A 7063-nucleotide genomic window follows, 5' to 3' on the forward strand; every position below is an offset into this window, starting at 1 on the left:
ATCCTTCCATGAGAAATTTGGGTGATTCCTCCATGAAGAATTATAGGTGTTTCCATAGGGTTCTCCCATGTAATTCACCTCTTCCAATGCAGGATTCTCAGGGTCATAAGCTTCTTCTTCAGAGGAGGCTTCTGTAGTACTGCCAGATGCAGCTTGCAATCCAGTTAGATTCTGAGGAATCATATTGATTTGCTAAGTCAATATTTTGATCTGAGCCAATATGGAATTCAGAGTATCAATCTCAAGAACTCTTTTCTTTTGAGTTGTCCCATTGTTCATAGGATTTCCTTCAGAAGTGTACATGAACTAGTTATTTGCAACCATTTCAATGAGTTCCTGGGCTTCTGCAGGCGTTTTCTTCAGATGAATGGATCCGCCCGTAGAATGGTCCAATGACATCTTGGATAACTCAGACAGACCATCATAGAAGATACCTATGATGCTCCATTCTAAAAGCATGTCCGAAGGACACCTTCTGATCAATTGCTTGTATCTTTCTCAAGTTTTATAGAGGGATTCACCTTCCTTCTGTTTGAAGGTTTGAACTTCCACTCTAAGCTTACTCATCTTTTGAGGTGGAAAGAATTTAGCTAAGAAGGCATTGACCATCTTTTCCCAAGAGTTCAGGCTATCTCTAGGTTGTGAGTTCAACCATATACTAGCTCTGTCTCTTATAGCAAAAGGTAAAAGCATAAGTTTGTAGACCTCGGGATTAACTCCATTGGTCTTAACAGTGTCACAGATTTGCAAAAATTCAGCCAAGAACTAATGAGGATCTTCCAATGGAAGTCTGTGAAACTTGCAATTCTGTTGTATCAAAGAAACTGATTGAGGCTTAAGCTCAAAGTTGTTTGCTCCAATGGCAGGAATAAAGATGCTCCTCCCATAGAAGTCGAGAGTTGGTGCAGTAAAGTCACCAAGCACCTTCCTTGCATTGTTGGCATTGTTGTTATTTTCGGCTACCATGTCTTCTTATTTTTCGAAAATTTCTGTCAAGTCATGTCCGGAGAGTTGTGCTTTAGCTTCTCTTAACTTCCTCTTCAGAGTCCTTTCAGGTTCAGGATTAGCTTCAACAAGAATGTATTTATCTTTGTTCCTACTCATATGAAAGAGAAGAAAACAAAGAAAGTATGGAATCCTCTATGTCACAATATAGAGATTCCTTGATGTGTCAGAGGAAATAAAGAATAGAAGGATGAGGTAGAGAAGAATTCAAACTTATAGAGAGGGAGGGGGTCCGAATTATTAAAGGAGGATAAGTGTTAATGATTAAATAGAAAGAGATGGGAGAGAGAGAATTTTCGAAATTTTTTTTAAAAATAAAATCAGAGTTTAAAACAGTTAGTTAATTAAAAAGAATTTTGAAAAAGTTGTTAGTGGATTTTGAAAATTGGAGAGAGAAAATTAGTTAAGTGGTTTTGAAAAAGATAAGAAATAATAAGTTTTGAAAAGATAAGAAGTTAGAAAAAGATTTTGAAATTAAAATTTAAAAAGATGTGATTTGAAAAAGATATGATTTAAAAAGATATGATTGAAAAGATATGATTGAAAAACAATTTAAAAAAAGATTTGATTTTTAAAATTGATGACTTGACTAACAAGAAATTAAAAGATATGATTCTAAAATTCAAATATTGAACCTTTCTTAACAAGAAAGTAACAAACTTGAAATTTTTGAATCACAACATTAATTGTTAGCAAGGATTTTTTAAAATATTAAAAGAAAAATGAAAAAGATTTGATTTTGAAAAAGATATGATTGATAAGAGAGGGTATGAAAAAGATAATATTTTGAAAAATTAGTATTAAAACTTGAAAAATGGAAAAAGATTTGAATTGAAAACAGAATTACCTCCCTGGTGTTATCCTGGCGTTTAACGCCCACTTGGCTACCTCCTTGGGTGTTAAACGCCCAGCCAGGTACCCTGCCTGGCGTTTAAACGTCAGAAATCCTTCCTTACTGGGAATTTTGAATGCCCAGCTTTTCTCTGTGATTCCTCTGTTGTATGTTCTAAATCTTCAATTCTCTGTATTATTGGCTTGAAAAGATATATTTTTGAAATTTTTTTTAATTTTTAATGATGAGAGAAAAAAAAAGAAAATGAAACTAATCATGAAAAACTAAGACCAAATAAGGGATGCATGCAAGAACACTTTGAATGTCAAGATGAACATCAAGAACACTATGAAGGTCATAATGAACATCAAGAACATATTTTTGAAAATTTTTAAGAAAAGAAAGACATGCAAGACACCAAACTTAGAAGTTTTCATACTAGAGACACTAACAATATGAGAATGCACATGAGAAACAACAAAAGACACAAAACAAGAGAATTTAAAGATTAGACAAAGAAAATCATTGATGAGTGGATAATTTATACGCTTTTTGGAATTGTTGATCTAGCTACTTTTAGGGATGTTTTCATTGGTTTTTATGTAAAATTCACATTTCTGGACTTTACTATGAGTTTGTGTGTTTTTCTGTGATTTCAGGTATTTTCTGGCTGAAATTGAGGGACCTGAGCAAAAATCTGATTCAGGCTAACAAAGGACTGCTAATGTTGTTGGATTCTGACCTCCCTGCACTCGAAATGGATTTTTTGGAGCTACAAAACTCCAAATGGGCGCTCTCAACGGTGTTGGAAATTAGACATCCAGAGCTTTCCAGAAATATATAATAGTCCATACTTTATTCGAGATTAGATGACACAAACTGGCGTTCAACACCAGTTCCATGCTGCATTCTGGAGTAAAACGCCAGAAACACGTCACAAACTAGAGTTAAACGCCAAAAACACGTTACAACTTGGCGTTTAACTCCAAGAGAAGCCTCTGCACGTGTAAAGCTCAAGCTCAGCCCAAGCATACACCAAAGTGGGCTCCGGAAGTGGATTTCTGCATTTAGATTTATTTCTATAAACCCTAGTAACTAGTCTAGTATAAATAGGACATTTTACTATTGTATTAGACATCTTTGGATTATTTTTGGATTACCTTATGATCCTTTGATCACGTTTATGGGGGCTGGCTGGCCATTCGGCCATGCCTGGACCATCACTTATGTATTTTCAATGGTGGAGTTTCTACATACCATAGATTAAGGGTGTGGAGCTCTGCTATACCTCAAGTTTTAATGCAATTACTACTATTTTATATTCAATTCAGCTTATTCTTGTTCTAAGATATTTGTTGTACTTCAACATGATGTATGTGATGATCCGTGACACTCATCATCATTCTCACCTATGAACACGTAATTGACAACCACTTCCGTTCTACCTCAGAATGAACGAATATCTCTTGGATTCCTTAATTAGAATCTTCGTGGTATAAGCTAGAACCCTTTGGCGGCCATTCTTAAGAATCCGGAAAGTCTAAACCTTGTCTGTGGTATTCCGAGTAGGATTCAGGGATTGAATGACTGTGACGAGCTTCAAGCTCGCGATTGTTGGGCGTAGTGACAGACGCAAAAGAATCAATAGATACTATTCCGACATGATCGAGAACCGACAGATGATTAGCCGTGCTGTGACAAGAGCATTTGGACCATTTCCACTGAGAGAATGGGAAGTAGCCATTGACAACGGTGATGCCCTACATACAACTTGCAATGGAAAGGAATAAGAAGGAATGAAGGAAGGCAGTAAGAAAGCAGAGATTCGGAAGGAACACAGCATCTTCATACACTTATCTGAAATTCCCACCAATGATTTACATAAGTATCTCTATCTTTATTTAATATTTTATTTATTATTATTTTCGAAAATCTTTATAACAATTTGAATCCGCCTAACTGAGATTTACAAGATGACTATAGCTTGCTTCATACCAACAATCTCCGTGGGATCGACCCTTACTCACCTAAAGGTATTACTTGGATGACCTAGTGCACTTGCTGGTTAGTTGTGCGAAGTTGTGACAAAGTGTGATTCACGTTTGAGAGCGCTACCAAGTTTTTGGCGCCATTGTTGATGATCACAATTTCTTGCACCAAGTTTTTGGCGCCGTTGTCGGGGATTGTTCGAGTTTGGACAACTAACGGTTCATCTTGTTGCTCAGATTAGGTAATTTTATTTTCAAAAAGTTTTCAAAAATCTTTCAAATTTTTTTTCTCTTTTTCGTTTTTCCATAAAGTAATTTTTGAAAAATCCAAAGAAAAAATTTATAAAATCATAAAAAACCAAAAAAATTTTGTGTTTCTTGTTTGAGTCTTGAGTCAATTTTTATGTTTGGTGTCAATTGCATATTTTTATTTTTTCTCAAAAATATTTTCGAAAACTCATGCATGTGTTCTTCACGATTTTCAAGTTGTTCTTGGTAAGTCTTCTTGTTTGATCTTGATATTTTCTTGTTTTGTGTTTTTTTGTTGTTTTTCATATGCATTTTTGCATTCATAGTGTCTAAGCATTGAAAATTTCTAAGTTTGGTGTATTGCATATTTTTCTTTTCTTGAAAATTTTTCAAAAATAAGTCTTGATGTTAATCTTGATCTTCAAAGTGTTCTTGGTGTTCATCTTGACATTCATAGTGTTCTTGCATGCATTAAGTGTTTTGATCCAAAATTTTCATGTTTTGGGTCATTCTTGTGTTTTTCTCTCTCATCATTAAAAATTCAAAAAATAAAAAAATTATCTTTTCCTTATTTCTCTCAAAATTTCGAAAATTTGAGTTGACTTAGTCAAAAATTTTTAAAACTTAGCTATTTCTTATAAGTCAAGTCAAATTTTCAATTTTTCAAAAAAAAAAATCATATCTTTTCAAAATCTTTTTCAAAAATCAAATCTTTTTCATTTTTTTATTTTTATTAGTTTCGAAAATTTTTAAAATTTATTTTCAAAATCTTTTTTTATCCTTATTTCAAAATTTCAAAAACTTTACTAACAATTAATGTGATTGATTCAAAAATTTGAAGTTTGTTACTTTCTTGTTAAGAAAGGTTCAATCTTTAAATTCTAGAATCATATCTTTTAGTTTCTTGTTAGTCAAGTAATCAATTTTAATCTAAAAAAATAAATCTTTTTCAATCATATCTTTTTAAAATATCTTTTTCAAATCATATCTTTTTCAAAAATTTGAGTTCAAAATATCTTTTCTAACTTCTTATCTTTTCAAAATTGATTTTTAAATCTTTTTTAACTAACTAATTGACTTTTTGTTTGTTTCTTATCTTTTTCAAAACCACCTAACTAATTTCATCTCTCTAATTTTCGAAAACTCCTCTCTCTTTTTCAAAATTCTTTTTTTAACTAATTGTTTCAAATTTTAATTTTGATTTTATTCCTTTTCTTAATTTTTGAATTTTAACTTTAATATTTTTCTTTTATTTTAGTTAATTTTCGAAATTCTCTCCCTCTCATCTCCTTCTATTTATTTATTTATCTATTAACACTTCTCTTCCACTCAAGAATTCGAACTCACTATTCCCCTTTGTGTTTGGATTCTTATCTTTTCACTTCTTCTATTCTCTTCTTCCTCTACTAACATAAAGGAATCTTTTTACTGTGGTAAAGAGGATCCCTATTATTATTTTCTGTTCCCTTCTTTTTTATATGAACAGGAGCAAGGAAAAGAATATTCTTGTTGAAGAAGATCCTGAATCTGAAAGGACTCTGAAGAGGAAACTAAGAGAAGCTAAATTACAACAATCCAGAGACAACCTTACAGAAATTTTTGAAAAGGAAGAGGAGATGGCAGCTAAAAATAATAATGCAAGGAGGATGCTTGGTGATTATACTACACCTACTTCCAAGTTTGATGGAAGAAGCATCTCAATCCCTGCCATTGGAGCAAACAATTTTGAGTTGAAACCTCAAATAGTTGCTCTAATGCAACAGAACTGCAAGTTTCATGGACTTTAATCAGAAGATCCCTATCAGTTTTTAACTGAGTTCTTGTAGATCTATGAGACTGTTAAGACTAATGGAGTAGATCCTAAATTCTACAAGCTCATGCTTTTCCCTTTTGCTGTAAGAGACATGGCTAGAACATGGTTGGACTCTTAACCTAAAGATAGCCTGGACTCTTGGGATAAGCTGGTCATGGCCTTCTTGGCTAAGTTCTTTCCTCCTCAAAAGTTGAGCAAGCTTAGAGTGGATGTTCAGACCTTCAAACAAAAAGATGGTGAATCCCTCTATGAAGCTTGGGAAAGATACAAACAGATGACCAAAAAGTGTCCTTATGACATGCTTTTAGAGTGGACCATTTTGGATATATTCTATTATGGTCTATCTGAGTTCTCTAAGATGTCACTGGACCATTCTGCAGGTGGATCCATTCACCTAAAGAAAACACCTGTAGAAGCTCAAGAACTCATTGACATGGTTACAAATAACTAGTTCATGTACATTTCTGAGAGGAATTCTGTGAGTAATGGGACGCCTCAGAGGAAGAAGTTCTTGAAATTGATGCTCTGAATGCCATATTGGCTCAGAACAAAATGTTCACTCAGCAAGTTAACATGATTTCTCAAAGTCTGAATGGATGGCAAAATGCATCAAAACTGTACTAAAGAGGCATCTTCTGAAGAAGAAGCTTATGATCTTGAGAACCCTGCAATGGCAGAGGTGAATTACATGGGTGAACCTTATGGAAACACCTATAATTCTTCACGGAGAAATCATCCAAATTTCTCATGGAAGGATCAACAAAAGCCCCAAAAAGGCTTTAATAATGGTGGAAGAAACAGGCTCAGCAATAGCAAGCCTTTTCCATCATCTTCTTAGCAACAGACAGAGAATTTTGAGCAGAGCACCTCTAGCCTAGCAAATATAGTTTCTGATTTGTCTAAGGCCACTTTAAGTTCATGAGTGAAACAAGGTCCTCCATTAGAAATTTTGAGGCACAAGTGAGCCAGCTGAGTAAGAAAATCACTGAAACTCCTCCTAGTACTCTCCCAAGCAATACAGAAGAGAATCCAAAAAGAGAGTGCAAGGCCATTGATATAATCAACATGGCCGAACCTAGAGAGGAAGGGGAGGACGTGAATCCCAATGAGGAAGACCTCATGGGATGTCTCCCAGACAAGAAGGAGTTCCTTATTGAGGACCTAAAGGAATCTGAG

At 34.1% G+C, this 7063-nt stretch overlaps 1 non-coding gene across 1 annotated transcript; it reads right to left on the reverse strand.

The window, feature by feature from the left end:
* Positions 1 to 6083: 6083 nt before the first annotated feature.
* On the reverse strand, positions 6084 to 6191 carry LOC127740195 (small nucleolar RNA R71). The gene has a single exon (XR_008000876.1). It is a non-coding gene; the product is annotated as a small nucleolar RNA R71 (small nucleolar RNA).
* Between the last annotated feature and the right edge of the window lie 872 nt (positions 6192 to 7063).

The sequence above is a fragment of the Arachis duranensis genome, chromosome 6, assembly GCF_000817695.3.
Source record: "Arachis duranensis cultivar V14167 chromosome 6, aradu.V14167.gnm2.J7QH, whole genome shotgun sequence".
Taxonomy (NCBI): Eukaryota; Viridiplantae; Streptophyta; class Magnoliopsida; order Fabales; family Fabaceae; genus Arachis; species Arachis duranensis.